A 17,746-nucleotide genomic window follows, 5' to 3' on the forward strand; every position below is an offset into this window, starting at 1 on the left:
TACATGACTTGGGTGTTCATTGTCATATTGCTTTGCATGATCGTAAGATAGCTAGCATGATATTTTCTTGGCTTGTCCGTTTTTGATATCTTTGCTATGTTAGATCATTGCACATCCTGGTACACTGCGAGAGGCATTCATATAGAGTCATCATGTATTAGTTTTATCTCATTGAAATATCGAGTTGTAAGTAAATAAAAGTGTGATGATCATCATTATTAGAGCATTGCCCCAGTGAGGAAAGGATGACGGAGACTATGATTCCCCCACAAGTCGGGATGAGACTCTGGACGAAAATTAAAAAAAAAAGAAAAAAAGAGAGGCCAAAAAGAGCCCAACAAAAAAATAAAAAAATAAAAAAAGAGAAAAGAAAAAATGAAATGAGAGAAAAAGAGAGAAGGGGCAATGCTATTATCCTTTACCGCACTTGTGCTTCAGAGTAGCACCATGTTTTTCATATAGAGAGTCTCCTATGTTGTCACTTTCATATACTAGTGGGAATTTTTCATTATAGAACTTGCCTTGCATATTTCGATGATGGGCTTCCTCCAATGCCCGAGGTCTTCATGAGCAAGCAAGTTGGATGCACACCCACTTAGTTTTCAGTTTGAGCTTTTATACACTTATAGCTTTTAGTGCATCCGGTGCATGGCAATCCCTACTCCTCGCATTGACATCAATTGATGGGCATCTCCATAGCCCTTTGATTAGCCGCGTCGATGTGAGACTTTCTTCCTTTTGTCTTCGCCACATTATATCTAGCACCATACTCTATTCCACCCATAGTGCTATATCCATGGCTTGCGCTCATGTATTGCGTGGGGGTTGAAAAAGCTAAAGCGTGTTAAAAAGTATGAACCAATTGCTCGGCTTGTCATCAGGGTTGTGCATGATAAATAATTTGTGTTAAGAAGATAGAGCATGACAAGGCTATATGATTTTTTAGGATAAAGTTCTTTAGCATTGATATTTTGAAAGACATAATTGTTTGTTGGGATGCCTGAGTATTGATGTCTTTATGTCAAATTATAGACTATTGCTTTGAATCACTCGTGTCTTAATATTCATGCCATGATTAGATTATATGATCAAGATTATGCTAGGTAGCATTCCACATCAAAAATTATCTTTTTTATCATTTACCTACTCGAGGAAAAGCAAGAATTAAGCTTGGGGATGCTGATACATCTCCGTCGTATCTATAATTTTTGATTGTTTCATGCCAATATTCTACAACTTTCATACTTTTGGCAACATTTTATATTATTTTTGGGACTAACATATTGATCCAGTGCCCAGTCCAGTTCCAGTTTGTTTTTATGTTTTCTGTTTTACAGAATATCCATACCAAACGAAGTCCAACCATGATAAAAAATTACATAGAATTATTTTGGAATATACGTGATTTTTGGGAAGCGAAATCAATGTGAAACAATGCCCGAGAGGCCCACAAGCTCAAGAGGCGTGCCCCCTACCCTGGGCGCTCCTGGCAAGCTTGTGGCCACCCCATAGGTCGGTTGGAGGTGTACTTCAGCCGCAAGGAGGCTTATATCCGGATAAAAATCATGTTAAAATTTCAGCCCAATCGGAGTTACGGATCTCCGGGAATTTAAGAAACGACGAAAGGCGAGAAAACAGGAACACGAAACAGAAGAGAAACAGAGAGAGAGAGAGAGAGATCCAATCTCGGAGTTTCTCCCGCCCCTCCGCTACCATGGAGGCCATGGACCAGAGGGGAAACCCTCCTCCCATCTAGGGGGGATGTCAAGGAAGAGGAAGGAGGGGGGCTCTCTCCCCCATTCTCCCGGTGGTGCCGAAACGCCACCGGGGCCATCATCGTGACTGCGAACTACACCAACAACTTCGCCGCTGTCATCACCATCTCTCTCCCCCTCTATGCAGTGGTGTAACCTCTCTTTTACCCGCTCTAATCTCTACTTAAACATGGTGCTCAATGCTATATATTATTATCCAATGATATGTGGCTATCCTATGATTTTTGAGTACATCCGTTTTGTCCTATGGGTTGATTGATGATCATGATTGGTTTGAGTTGTATGTTTTATTATTGGTGCTGTCCTATGGTGCTCTCCATATCACACAAGCGTGAGGGATCCCTGCTATAGGGTGTTGCTATATGTTCATGATTCGCTTATGGTGGGTGGCGTGAGTGACAGAAGCACAAACCCGAGTAAGTGGGTTGTTGCGTATGGGAGTAAAGAGGACTTGATACTTAATGCTATGGTTGGATTTTACCTTAATGATCTTTGGTAGTTGCAGATGCTTGCTAGAGTTCCAATCATAAGTGCATATGATCCAAGTAGGGAAAGTATGTTAGCTCATGCCTCTCCCTCGTATAAAGTTGCAATAATGATTACCGGTCTAGTTATCGATTGCCTAGGGACAAATAACTTTCTTGTCTGACAAAAGCTCTCTACTAAAACTAACTTAATTGTTTCTCTATCTAAACAACCCCTAGCTTTTATTTATGTGCTCTTTATTATCTTGCAAACTTATCCTACACTTGCAAAGTACTTCTAGTTTCATACTTGTTCTAGGTAAAGCAATCGTTAAGTGTGCATAGAGTTGTATCGATGGTCGATAGAACTTGAGGGAATATTTGTTCTACCTTTAGCTCGTCATTGGGTTGGACACTCTTACTTATCGAGAAAGGCTAAAATTGATCCCCTATACTTGTGGGTTATCAAGGCATCGCACATCCTTGACGGTCTTGGGTGCTTGGATCTGCTCAATAGCCTTGATCTTGTCGGGGTTCGCTTCATTCCCACGCTGAGATATGAAGAGTTCAAGGAGCTTGCCGGAGGGGACACTGAATACACACTTCTCGGGGTTCAGCTTCATCTTAATCTTCCGCAAATTATAGAAAGTTTCTTCCAAATCTTGAATCAGGGTGGACTTGTCTTTGGTCTTGACTACAATATCATCCATGTAGGCTTCTATGTTTCTGTGCAACTGTGTCTAACACCAATCTGAAATGCTCTTGCGAATGTTGAACCTGCACTCTTTGGTCCGAAAGGCATCCGTACGAAGCAGTGATACGTCCATTTTGCATCATGTTTTCCTACTATTATTTATAATGTTTTTATGCATAATAATGCTTTTGGAGTAATTCTAATGCCTTTTCTCTCATAATATGCAAGGTTTACTCAAAGAGGGAGAGCGTCGGCAGCTGGAATTCTGGAGCTGAAAAAGCTATGTCAGAGTCACCTATTCTGCACATCTCCAAATGAGCTAAAAATTTATGGAGAATTATTTTGGAATATGTGAAAAATACCGGAGCAAATAACTACTGGTGGAGTCCCACCAGGTGGGCACAACCCACCTGGGTGCGCGAGGTCCCCCAGGCGCGCCCTGGTGGGTTGTGCCCTCCTCGGCCCACCTCCGGTGCCCATCTTCTGGTATATAGGTCATTTTTACCTAGAAAAAATCAGGGGGGGGGGACTTTCGAGGAGAAGGGCTGCCATCTTGAGGCGGAACTTGGGCAGGAGCACTTTTGCCCCCCGGCGGAGCGATTCTGCCGGGGGAACTTCCCTCCCGAAGGGGGAAATCATCGTCATCGTCATCACCAACAACACTCCCATCTTTGGGAGGGCAATCTCCATCAACATCTTCAACAACACCATCTTCCCTCAAACCCTAGTTCATCTCTTGTGTTCAATCTTTGTACCGGAACCTTAGATTGGTACTTGGGGGTGACTAGTAGTGTTGATTACATCTTGTAGTTGATTACTATATGGTTTATTTGGTGGAAGATTATATGTTCAGATCCATTATGCTATTTAATACCCCTCTGATCTTGAGCATGATTATCATTTGTGATTAGTTACTTTTGTTCTTGAGGTCACGAGAGAAGTCATGTTGCAAGTAATCATGTGAACTTGATATGTGTTCGATATTTTGATGATATGTATGTTGTGATTCCCTTAGTGGTGTCATGTGAACGTCGACTACATGGAACTTCACCATATTTGGGCCTAAGGGAATGCATTGTGGAGTAGTTATTAGATGATGGGTTGCTAGAGTGACAGAAGCTTAAACCCTAGTTTATGCACTACTTCATAAGGGACCGATTTGGATCCAAAAGTTTAATGCTATGGTTAGATTTTATCTTAATACTTTTCTCGTAATTGCGGATGCTTGCGAGGGGGTTAATCATAAGTAGGAGGTTTGTTCAAGTAAGAACAACACCTAAGCACCGGTCGACCCACATATCAAATTATCAAAGAAGCGAACACGAATCAAGCCAACATGATGAAAGTGACTAGATGAAATTCCCGTGTACCCTCAAGAACGCTTTGCTTATCATAAGAGAACGTTTTGGCCTGTCGTTTGCCACAAAAGGATTGGGCTACCTTGCTGCACTTTATTGACCGTTACCGTTACTTGCTTGTTACAAATTATCTTGCTATCAAACTACCTGTTACTGACAATTCCAGTGCTTGCAGAAAATACCTTGCTGAAAACCACTTGTCATTTCCTTCGGCTCCTCGTTGGGTTCGACACTCTTACTTATCAAAAGGACTATGATTGATCCCCTATACTTGTGGGTCATCAAGGATCTTTTCTAGCGCCATTGCCGGGGAGTGAAGCGCTCTTGGTAAGGAAAAGTTATTACTAAGTGCTTTATTGTCACTTGTTACTATGGAGAATCATCCTTTGAGGGGTCTGTTCGGGGAATCATCGCCTTGACCGGAACCACAATTAGTTTCCCCTCAACCTACTGCACCTATTGAAAATATTGGTTATGAAATTCCTTCGGGTATGATAGAAAACTGCTAGCTAATCCTTATGCAGGAGATGGAACTGAGCATCCTGATATGCACTTGATATATGTGGATGAAATTTATGGATTATTTAAGCTTGCAGGTTTATCCGGAGATGAAGTTAAGAAGAAGGTTTTCCCTTTATCTTTGAAGGTAAAATCATTGACATGGTATAGGCTATGAGATGATATTGGTCTTGGAATTGGAATCAATCGAAATTGGAATTCCACCAAAAAATTTATCCTATGTATCTAGTTCATCATGATCGGAATTATATATATAATTGTTGGCCTCGTGAAGTAGAAAGTATCACTCTAGCTTGGGGGAGGCTTAAGTCAATGTTATATTCATGCCCCAATCATGATCTCTCTAGAGAAATTATCATTCAGAATTTTTATGCTCGGCTTTCTCGTGATGATCAATCCATGCTCGATACTTCTTGTACTGGTTCTTTTATGAAGAAGACTATTGAAATCGGGTGGGATCTTTTAGAAAGAATTAAACGCAACTCTGAAGATTGGGAACTCGACAAAGGTAAAGAGTCAGGTATTAAGCTTGAGTTTGATTGTGTTAAATCTTTTATGAATACCGATGCTTTTCACAAGTTTAGCACTAAATATGGACTTGACTGTGAGATAGTAGCCTCTTTTTGTGAATCTTTTGCTACTCACGTTGATCTCCCTAAGGAGAAGTGGTTTAAATATCATCCCCCAATTAAACAAGAAATTAAAGAATTGGTCATAGTTAAAGATGAAACTATTATTTACAATGTTGATCCAGTTGTGTCTACTGCTTATTTTGAAAAACCACCTTTCCCTGTTAGGATAAAGGAACATGCTAAGGTTTCAACTGTGGTTCGCAAAAGTAATATTAGAGAACCTAAACCTACCGAACAAATTAAAGTAGAACCTAGTGTTGCTATGGTTAAAGATCTCCTGGTAGAAAATATTGATGGGCATGTTATTTACTTCTGTGATGAAGATGCTAGAATTGCCAAACCCGATGAAAAAGATAAACATAGACCCGTTGTTGGCATGCCTGTTGTCTCAGTTAAGATAGGAGATCATTGTTACCATGGTTTATGTGACTTAGGTGCTAGCGTGAGTTCTATTCCTTTTACCTTATACCAAGAAATTATGAATGACATAGCACCCACTGAAATAGAAGACATAGATATTACTATTAAACCTGCTAACAGAGACACCATCACACCGCTTGGGATTGTTAGAGATGTTGAAGTCTTGTGTGGGAAAATAAAACACCCTATTGATTTTCTAGTTCTTGGTTCCCAAGATGACTTTTGTCCCATTATATTTGGCATACCTTTCTTGAACACTGTCAATGCTACTATAGATTGTCATAAACAAATCATCAGTGTTAGCTTCGGTGATGAGTCTCATGAGTTCAATTTCTCCAAGTTTAATAGACAACCTCATAAGAAAGAGTTACCTATTAAGGATGAAATAATTGTTCTTGATTCTATTGATGTGGCTCCTACTGATCCACTAGAACAATATTTGCTAGACCATGAAAATGATATGCATATGCATGAAAGAAATGAGATAGATAAAATTTTCTTTGAACAATGACCTCTGCTCAAACACAATTTGCCTATTGAAATTCTAGGAGGTCCACCTCCAGATAAAGGTGATCTCGTGTTTGAATTAGAACAATTGCCTGACACTTTGAAATATGCTTATCTTGATGAGAAAAAGATATATCCTGTTATTATTAGTGCTAACCTTTTAGAACATGAAGAAGACAGATTATTGAAAATTCTGAAGAAGCACCATGCTGCCATTGCATATACTCTTGATGATCTTAAGGGCATTAGTCCCACTCTCTGTCAGCACAAGATTAATATGGAACCTGATGCTAAACCCGTTGTTGATCATCAACGACGTTTGAATCCTAAGATGAAAGAAGTGGTAAGAACTGAAATATTAAAGCTTCTTGAGGCATGTGTAATCTATCCCATAGCTGATAGTAGATGGGTAAGTCCTGTTCATTGTGTCCCTAAGAAGGGAGGTACTACTGTTGTTCCCAATGATAAAAATGAACTTATTCCACAAATAATTGTTACTGGCTATAGAATGGTAATTGATTTTAGAAAATTAAATAAAGTAACTAGAAAAGATCATTACCCTTTGCCTTTTATCGATCAAATGTTGGAAAGATTACCTAAGCACACACACTTTTGCTTTCTTGATGGATATTCTGGTTTTTCTCAAATACCTGTTTCACAAACTGATCAAGAGAAAACCACCTTTACTTGTCCTTTTGGAACCTATGCTTATAGACGTATGCCTTTTGGTTTATGTAATGCACCTACTACCTTTCAAGGATGTATGACTGCTATATTCTCTGACTTCTGTGAAAAGATTGTTGAGGTCTTCATGGATGATTTTTCTGTTTATGAAAGTTCTTTTGATGATTGCTTAAGAAACCTTGATCGAGTTTTGCAGAGATGTGAATAAACTAATATTGTCTTGAATTGGGAGAAGTGCCACTTTGTGGTCAATGAAGGTATTGTCTTGGGGCACAAAATTTTTGAACGAGGTGTTGAGGTGGATAAAGCTAAAGTTGATGCAATTGAGAAATGCCATGTCCTAAAGATATTAAAGGTATAAGAAGTTCCCTTTGTCATGTTGGTTTCTATAGGTGCTTTATTAAAGGCTTCTCTAAAATTTCTAGGCCAATCTTTTACAAAAGGATGTTCCATTTGTTTTTGATGATGATTGTGTAGAAGCCTTTGAAACACTTAAGAAAGCTTTAACTTCTGCACCTATTGTTCAACCACCTGATTGGAACTTGCCTTTTGAAATTATGTGTGATGCTAGTGGTTATGCCGTTGGTGCTGTTCTAGGACAAAGAGTTGATAAGAAATTAAATGTTATTCATTATGCTAGTAAAACTCTAGACAGTGCCCAAAGAAATTGTGCTACCACTAAAAAAGAATTTTTACCAGTTGTGTTTGCTTGTGATAAATTTAGATCTTATATTGTTGATTCCAAAGTAACTGTGCACATCGATCATGCTGCAATAAAATATCTTATGGAAAAGAAAGATGCTAAACCTAGACTCATTAGGTGGGTTCTTTTTCTACAAGAATTTGATATACATATTACTGATAGAAAAGGAGTTGAGAACCCCGTAGCGATAACTTGTCTAGGTTAGAAAATATTCTTGATGACCCACTACCTATTGATGATAGCTTTCCTGATGAGCAACTAGCTGCAATAAATGTTTCCCATAACACTCCATGGTATGCTAACTATGCTAATTATATTTTTGCTAAATACTTACCACCTAGTTTCACGTACCAACAAAAGAAAAAATTCTTCTATGATTTAAGACATTACTTTTGGGATGACCCACATCTTTATAAAGAAGGAGTGGATGGTATTATTAGACGCTGTGTACCTGAGCATGAACATGAACAAATCCTACGAAAATGTCACTCCGAAGCTTATGGTGGGCATCATGCTGGAGATAGAACTGCTCATAAGGTATTGCAATCTGGTTTTTATTGGCTTGCTCTCTTCAAGGATGCCCATAAGTTTGTTTTATCTTGTGATGAATGTCAATGAATTGGTAATGTGATGAATGTCAACGAATTGGTAATATCGGTAAGCGTCAGGAAATGCCTATGAATTATTCACTTGCTGTTGAACCATTTGATGTTTGGGGTTTTGATTATATGGGACCTTTTCCTTCCTCTAATGGGTATACACATATTTTGGTTGCTCATGATTATGTTACTAAGTAGGTAGAAGCTATTCCAACCAGTAGTGCTGATCATAACACTTCCATTAAAATGCTTAAAGAAGTTATTTTCCCGAGGTTTGGAGTCCCTAGATATTTAATGACTGATGGTGGTTCACACTTTATTCATGGTGCTTTCCGTAAAATGCTTGCCAACTATGATGTCAACCATAGAATTACATCACCCTATCACCCTCAATCAAGTGGTCAAGTTGAACTTAGCAATAGAGAAATAAAATTAATACTACAAAAAACTATTAATAGGTCCCGAAAGAATTGGTCTAAGAAATTGGATGATGCACTTTGGGCCTATAGAACAGCATATAAAAATCCTATGGGTATGTCTCCCTATAAAATGGTCTATGGAAAAGCTTGTCATTTGCCTCTAGAGTTAGAACATACAGCTTATTGGGCAATTAAAGAACTCAACTATGATTTCAAACTTGCCGGGGAAAAGAGGTTATTTGATATTAGCTCACTAGATGAATGGAGAACCCAAGCCTATGAAAATGCCAAATTATTTAAAGAAAAAGTTAAAAGATGGCATGCCAAAAGAATCCAAAAGCAGGAATTAAAAGTTCGAGAATACATTCTTTTGTACACCTCTCATTTCAAATTCTTTCCAGGAAAACTTCTCTCTAAATGGGAAGGACCATATATTATCCAAGAGGTTCATCGCTCTGGAGCTATCAAAATAAATAATGCCGAATGAACTAATCCGATGGTGGTCAATGGGCAAAGAATTAAACACTATATCTCAGAGTATGCCTATTAATGTTGAAAGCAATATTATTCAAACCATGACACCGGAGGAACACATAAAAGAAACCTTCCGGAACACTCCAGAATCGTGAAAGAAGAGGAGGTATGTGATACGGTAAGTAAACGGACTCCAAAAAATCTGCGAAAATATTTTCTGTCAGCTTTGGAATGTTACAAAAAAAGGAAAATAAGAAACAACAAGGAAGGAAACTGAGGAGGGCACAAGACACTAGGGCGCGCCTGGCATGCCTGGTGCGCCCAGGTGGGTTGTGCCCACCTCGGGAACCTTACCGACTCCGTTTTCCTCCCGTTTGCTTGTTTCGCAAGATAAAAAAAATCTTTATATACCCCTCGAACGTATTGACCACCGTATCACGGAGAAATCTTCTATTCTTCTTTCTTGCTATTTTCTGACAGATCTGAAAATATGTCATCCCAAGACTCGGAGGGTGAGAGCTATGTTGCTGATTATATTGCAAACCCCATGGTTTATGGACATGTGGAACATTATGGTTGGACCACGAAGGAAGAAGAAGACTATAATCCGAAAGGGAAAGAAGAGACAAGCTCAGGTGAAGATGAAGTTCCATTACCCCAACCCTGGGACATGCACGTGGAATTAAAGAAGTCAAGTCTCCCTAATAAAGCAAAGAAACCTAAGATTCAATTTATCCCTTTTTGTCTCTTGCAGGAGAACAAGTAGGAGTTATGCAAAAAAATATTAAAGCTTGAGCGGGAGATCGATGACTTGAGGTAGGAGAATTCCATCCTCAAGCGTATGATGTGGAAAAAGAACACTCATACCTCATCATCACCACCTCCTTCTTCATCACCAAATGAGACTTGAGTTCATGGTATGGACACTCCCCTCGGCTTGTGCCAAGCTTGGGAGAGGTGTCCCGGTATTGTATCACCACCACTATCTTTGCTTGTATTTATCTTAGTTCGATCTTTAGTTATCCTATGATTTAGTTGAATAAAAGTTTAGTTCGATCGTTTCTTTCCGAGTGCTTGCTTAGTGATCTACCTATCTATGTAATCGTGTGCGAGATATATAATAAAGATTAGTTCAAGTTTTGCTTTCTTTACCTTTTTGTTCCAATAAAAAGAAAGGAGAATAATGGAAAAGATCATATACTAATCTTATGGTAAGTAATGACATCACATAAGGAAAAATATAAGTGGTAAAATTTATTGGAGATTGACAAACATAGCATTGGTCAATGATGCAATTCATGAAAGAATTAATAAGGGAAGAGAAGATTCACATGCAAATATACAATCTTGGACATCTTTTATGATTATGAGCCCCCATAAAATATTATGTGTAAAAATTGTTGACATTGGACAAGGAAGACATCGTAATGATTTATGTTTGTTCATATTCACACAGAAGTTATATTATCATAGATCCTTCAACATGTGGTGCTTGCTCAATATCTTTGCTAGCCAAAAACTCTGCACTAAGTAGAGATACTACTTGTGCATCAAGAAACCCTTAAACCAAAATCTTATTTCGAGAGTCGACCAACCTACCTATGGATTGAGTAAGATCCTTCAAGTAAGTTGTCATCGGTGCAATAAGGCACTAAAAATTGCTTCTAAATGTGTTGGATCATTCAGTGTAAGAGAAATTGAGCGTTGTACAAACTTGTGATGGCAAAATAATAAAAGCGATAGACTGCATAATAAAGGTTGCTATCATAAGGGGCAATATAAGGTGACATTATTTTGCACTAAGAGATTGAGCATACAAACAAAAAGCGCATGGCAACCTCTGCTTCCCTCTGCGAAGGGCCTATCTTTTACTTTTATGCAATTACTTTATGTAAGATTCAAAGTATTCTTCCCTATTCCTTTTTATTTTCTTTTTTTTGCAAGCATCATGTGGTGAGGAAAGATCTAGGCACATATATCTAGTTGGATATGAGTGAGCATGAGTTATTATTGTTGACATCACCCTTGAGGTGAATATGTTGGGAGGCTAAATTATAAGCCCCTACCTTTCTATGTGTTTGGTTGAAACTTTTTGTTCATGCGTATGCTGTGAGTGTTAGCAATCATAGAAGACTAAATGATGGTTGAGTATGTGGACGTGCCTAAAGGCTCCGATACGTGACCCTTCCTGAAAATATGATGAATTGTAGTTGCAAAGTTGACCGAGAACATGGTTTGTTGGTTTTCAATAGAGTTTATGATTTATACTTCAATGTTGTAATGACTTGTTACTTGTTCATGAGAAGTTATATGATAAAAGTTGTGTGATAAAGTCTTATGTTAAAGTTCTTTCTTGTTATAATAATATGCATGATGCTTCTATGTCCTTATTTTGTTTTTATAGACACCTCTCTCTCTCTAAGCATGTGGACATGTTTTTTGATTTCGGTTCTCGCTTGAGGACAAGCGAGGTCTAAGCTTGGAGGAGTTGATACGTCCATTTTGCATCATGTTTTCCTACTGTTATTTATAATGTTTTTATGCATAATAATACTTTTTGGAGTAATTCTAATGCATTTTCTCTCATAATATGCAAGGTTTACACAAAGAGGGAGAATGCCGACAACTGGAATTCTGGACCTGAAAAAGATAAGTCGGAGTCACCTATTCTGCACATCTCCAAATGAGCTGAAAATTTATGGAGAATTATTTTGGAATATGTGAAAAATACCAGAGCAAATAACTACCAGAGGAGGCCCACCAGATGGGCACAACCCACCTGGGCGCGCCAGGCCCCCCAAACATGCCCTGGTGGGTTGTGCCCTCCTCGGCCCACCTTCGGTGCCCATCTTCCGGTATATAGGTCATTTTGACCCAGAAAAAATTAAGGGGGGACTTTCGGGACGAAGCGCCACCGTCTCGAGGACGAACTTGGGCAGGAGCACTTTTGCCCTCCGGTGAGCGATTCTGCCGGGGGAACTTCCCTCCCGGAGGGAGAAATCATCGTCATCGTCATCACCAACAACTCTCCCATCTTTGGGAGGGCAATCTCCATCAACATCTTCAACAACACTATATCCCCTCAAACCCTAGTTCATCTCTTGTGTTCAATCTTTGTACCAGAACCTTAGATTGGTACTTGGGGGTGACTAGTAGTGTTGATTACATCTTGTAGTTGATTACTATATGGTTTATTTGGTGGAAGATTATATGTTCAGATCCATTATGCTATTTAATACCCCTCTGATCTTGAGCATGATTATCATTTGTGAGTAGTTACTTTTGTTCTTGAGGTCACGGGAGAAGTCATGTTGCAAGTAATCATGTGAACTTGATATGTGTTTGATATTTTGATGATATGTATGTTATGATTCCCTTAGTGGTGTCATGTGAACGTCGACTACATGGCACTTCACCATATTTGGGCCTAAGGGAATGCATTGTGCAGTAGTTATTAGATGATGGGTTGCTAGAGTGACAGAAGCTTAAACCCTAGTTTATGCACTACTTCATAAGGGACCGATTTGGATCCAAAAGTTTAATGCTATGGTTAGATTTTATCTTAATACTTTTCTCGTAGTTGCGGATGCTTGCGAGGGGGTTAATCATAAGTAGGAGGTTTGTTCAAGTAAGAACAACACCTAAGCACCGGTCGACCCACATATCAAATTATCAAAGAAGCGAACACGAATCAAGCCAACATGATGAAAGTGACTAGATGAAATTCCCGTGTACCCTCAAGAACGCTTTGCTTATCATAAGAGACCGTTTTGGCTTGTCCTTCGCCACAAAAGGATTGGGATACCTTGCTATACTTTATTTACTGTTACCGTTACTTGCTCGTTACAAATTATCTTGCTATCAAACTACCTGTTACTAACAATTTCAGTGCTTGCAGAAAATACATTGCTGAAAACCACTTTTCATTTCCTTCTGCCCCTCGTTGGGTTCGACACTCTTACTTATTGAAAGGACTACGATTGATCCCCTATACTTGTGGGTCATCAAGCAGTACGTGCCACATGGAGTAATGAATGTGGTTTTCTCTTTGTCTTCCTTGTACATGACTATCTGGTAGTATCCGGAGTAGGCATCAAGGAACGAGAGCAGGTCACAGCCGACGGTGGAGTCCACAAGCTGGTCGATGCGTGGCAAAGGGAAAGGATCCTTGGGCATGCTTTGTTGAGATCAGTGTAATCAATACAAAGTCTCGATTTCCTATTTGCCTTGCGAACGATGACCGGATTCGCCAACCAGGTTCAATGTAGCACTCCCCTGACCAGACCAGCTGCCTCGAGTTTCTTGATCTCTTCAGCTATGAATTACTGTCGTCCCAAAGCTTGCTTTCTGACTTTCTGTTTGACGGGCCGAGTATGGGGGTAGACAGCAAGGTGGTTCTCAGTTACCTCCCTGGGAACACCGGGGATGGCAGATGGTTGCCATGCAAACACATATACATTTGCCCGTAGGAAGGCAATGAGCGCGCTTTCCTATTTGCTGCCTAGGGCGACAATAATAGTGATGGTACCATCAGTGCCATCCTCCGTTGCTGGCACCTTCTTTGTCGCAGGTGGAGCGGCCTTGGATCTCTTGCTGATAGAGCTTTCCGGCAAGTCCTTGATGGGTGCGCAACACTTCGAAGATGTGCGCTTCCTGGAAGTCCCACTGGATGTCTTGTCGGGCTTTTTGCTATTCTTCGGTTGGCGGGAGCTGTTACCTTGCCGGCTTCTACTGCAACCGCATCTCTGTAGAGCTTGTACATACAGATGACTGCATCTTTCTGGTCGGAGCTAATGGAAATGACACCCATGGGCCCTGGCATCTTCAACATATTGTATGCATAGTGGGATGCCGCCATGAACTTGGCCAAGGCAGGGCGGCCAAGAATTCCATTGAACGACAAGGGGATCTTAACCACTTCAAACACGATCTTCTCGGTTCGATAATTTAGGTCTCCGCCAAACGTTACCAGCACCGTGATCTTTCCTTTTGGCTGGCTCCTTCCCGGGTTGATTCCCTGGAATGTCCCGGTTTTCTTGAGCTCTGCCTCAGGTATGTGCAGCCTCTCAATCACCTCGGGGGAGATCAAGTTCAAGCTGGCCCCACCGTCAACTAACATCTTTGTGACCTTGAGGTTGCGTATCGTTGGTGAGACCAACAACAACAAACACCCAACCACAGTTGTGCGATCAGGGTGGTCCTCGGCATCGAATATGATAGGCGTGTGGGACCACTTGAGGGGCTTTCGTGCATCTGCTGTCGGTTCCGCTGCAATGACTTTCCATGCCCACTGCTTGAGCTGGCGGCGGGAGGAGTGCAAGGATGCACCTCCGTCAATGCACATGGCCTTTGTTGCGCTCTCGAATTCTTGTTCGCTAGACTCATCATCCTCATCCTCACTTTCCTCGTCTTCTCCTTTTTTTCTCCCTGCCCCTGTCAGGCTTTTCTTTCTTCTAGCCAGCGTTGCCGCGGTGTCCTCCTCGGCCACCATGGCGCTTCTTGCCGGACTCACCTGCACCGTCCTGGCCTTTCTCTTTATCTCGCTTCTCATACTCAACTTTCTGCTTCTCAACCAGCTGCTTGACTTGGCGGCACTCCTGGAGGTCGTGACCTTTGGTACGGTGGATCTTGTAGTACGGCCCATCAGATTTGCCAGCTTCCTCTCTTGCCGCGGCAACCTGGCAATCAACGCATGAAGCTGCTTCCTTGCCGATATTCTACGTTTGGGTCCGAATCCTTCCACAACCATAACTGCCTTGCCTCTATGCTTTCTGTTGCGTCTTCGACCTTTCTTTCCCAGGGCGGTCACGTTGTCATCGTCAGAATCGACTTCGGCAGCATCGTCCTCCGTGGGAAGCCTTCTCCCTTCTTCAGCGAACGCATATTTCTCCGCCAACGTATATAGTTCGTTAACGGTCTTCGGCAAGCGGAAATGCATCTTCTCCCGCATCTTGCGGTTGCGCACATTCGTGTGGAATGCGATAACCACGACCGCGGGGTGGATATCCGATATGCTGCGATGTACGCAGCTGAACCTCTAAATGTACCTGCACAAGTTTTCTTCTTCCTTCTCCGGGATCACCTACAAGTCACTGGGCAATCATGGACCTTTCTGTCCTCCTGTAAAAGCACCAACAAACTCATTGCAAAGATCTAACCACGAGGAAATGGAGTTTTCCGAGAAGTTCATTAGCCAAGACCTCACATTGGGCTTGAGCACCAATTGGAAGTAGTTGGCTAGGATTTTCTCGTTCTTCCCCTGGCAACTTGCACAATGGTCGTATAAATGCCCAAGAACTCTGCCGGGTTTTGATTGCCGTCATACTTTTCTGGGACCTCAGGCTTGAACGCACGAACGGACAGCCAGCGGACTTGCCAGAGCTCACATGTGAAGGCAGGGCACCCAACCTCATAAGGTAAGTACCCACCAACAACGGGCGCTGGCTCATCAACGACTAGCCTGTTGCGCTCGTCTGACTGACGGCGCGCCTCCCAGCGCCGCTGGATGGTGGTGCAGGCGTCTTCCGCTTATCTGTCCAGCAACACTTGCCTCTGGTCTCACTGCGTCTGCGGGTCTAAGGAAGCCATTGATGCATCGACGGGCTGTGTATCTTGCTGGACCCACTACGAGTACAGGTGCTGTAGTTGAGATTGTTGCCGAGGAGGTGATTGCACCGTAGGTGCACCGCCTGCCACACGACCCTCAGTTTGAGACACATGCGCAGTTGGTGGCCGCCGCAAAGGCTCCGCCAACTAGGACATGTTCGCATCGGCAAACTCGATCAAGCTGCAGATGGTGGCTCTCCACTCATCCATCTTGTGAGCTAATGGAGGAAAATCCAGCAACATCTGCGCTCGCGCCATTGCCTCCGTCGTCGTCGAGGGCATGCTAGAATGCGAAGAGCACGACGTGATACATCTCCAACGTATCTATAATTTTTGATTGTTCCATGCTGTTATATTATCAATCTTGGATGTTTTATAATCATTTTATATCATTTTTTGGTACTAACCTATTGACATAGTGCCAAGTGCCAGTTGTTGTTTTCTACATGTTTTTTACATTGCAGGAAATCAATACAAATGGAGTCTAAATGCAACGAAACTTCACGGAGATTTTTTATGGACTATAAGACACCCAATGGGCCAAGTCAGCGCCTGAGGGGTGCTCCGAGGGGAGCACAACCCACTAGGGCGCGCCAGGAGGCGCAGGCGCGCCCTAGTGGGTTGTGCCCACCTCGGGTGCCCCCTGGACCGCCTCTTTGCTCTATAAATACCCCAATATTCCAGAAACCCTAGGGGAGTCGACGAAAATCAATTCCAGCCGCCGCAGAGTCTAGAACCACCAGATCCTATCTAGACACCATCACGGAGGGGTTCACCACTTCCATTGGTGCCTCTCCGATGATGCGTGAGTAGTTCTTTGTAAACCTTCGGGTCTGTAGTTAGTAGCTAGATGGCTTCCTCTCTCTCGTTTGATTCTCAATACAATGGTCTCTTAGAGATCCATAAGATGTAACTCTTTTTGCGCTGTGTTTGCTGGGATCAGATGAACTTTGAGTTTATGATCAGATATATCTTTTTATATCCATGAAAGTTATTTGAGTTTATTTGATCTCTTATATGCATGATTGCTTATAGCCTCGTATTTCTTCTCCAATATTTGGTTTTTATTTGGCCAACTTGATCTATTTGTCTTGCAATGGGAATAGGTGCTTTGTAGTGGGCTAGATATTACGGTGCTTGATCCCAATGACAGAAGGGGAACCAACACGTGTGTATCATTGCTACTAAGGATAAAATGACGGGGTCTATCTCTACATAGATAGATCTTGTCTACATCATGTCACCGTTCTTATTACATTACTCCGTTTCCCCATGAACTTAATAGACTAGATGCATGCTCGATAGCGGTCGATGTGTGGAGTAATAGTAGTAGATGCAGGCAGGAGTCGGTCTGCTAATCTTAGACGTGATGCCTATATAATGATCATTGCTTGGATATCGTCATGATTATTTGAAGTTCTACCAATTGCCAAACAGTAATTTGTTTACCCACCGTTTGGTATTTTTCTCGAGAGAAGCCACTAGTGAAACCTACGGCCCCCGTGTGTCTTTCTTATATATTTGCCTTTACGATCTATTTTCCCTTTCTTTTTTTTCAGATCTATTAAACCAAAAATACAAAATACCTTGCTGCATTTTATTCTTATTTATTTTATTTGGCGTCCGATCTATCAATCTACTACAATTTATTTCACATCCGTTTGCCTATCTTGGGGCGCCGCTACCCGAAAGGGATTGACAACCCCTTCTACGCGTCGGGTTTCGAGTAGTTGTTATTTGTGTGCAGGTGTTGTTTCCGTTGTGTTGCTTGGTTCTCCTACTGGTTCGATAACCTAGGTCTCATAACTGAGGGAAATACCTACCGCCGTGGTGCTGCATCATCCCTTCCTCTTTGGGGAAATACCGACGTAGCTTCAAGCCGCATCAAAAGG

This window comes from Triticum aestivum, chromosome 5D (assembly GCF_018294505.1).
Source record: "Triticum aestivum cultivar Chinese Spring chromosome 5D, IWGSC CS RefSeq v2.1, whole genome shotgun sequence".
Taxonomy (NCBI): Eukaryota; Viridiplantae; Streptophyta; class Magnoliopsida; order Poales; family Poaceae; genus Triticum; species Triticum aestivum.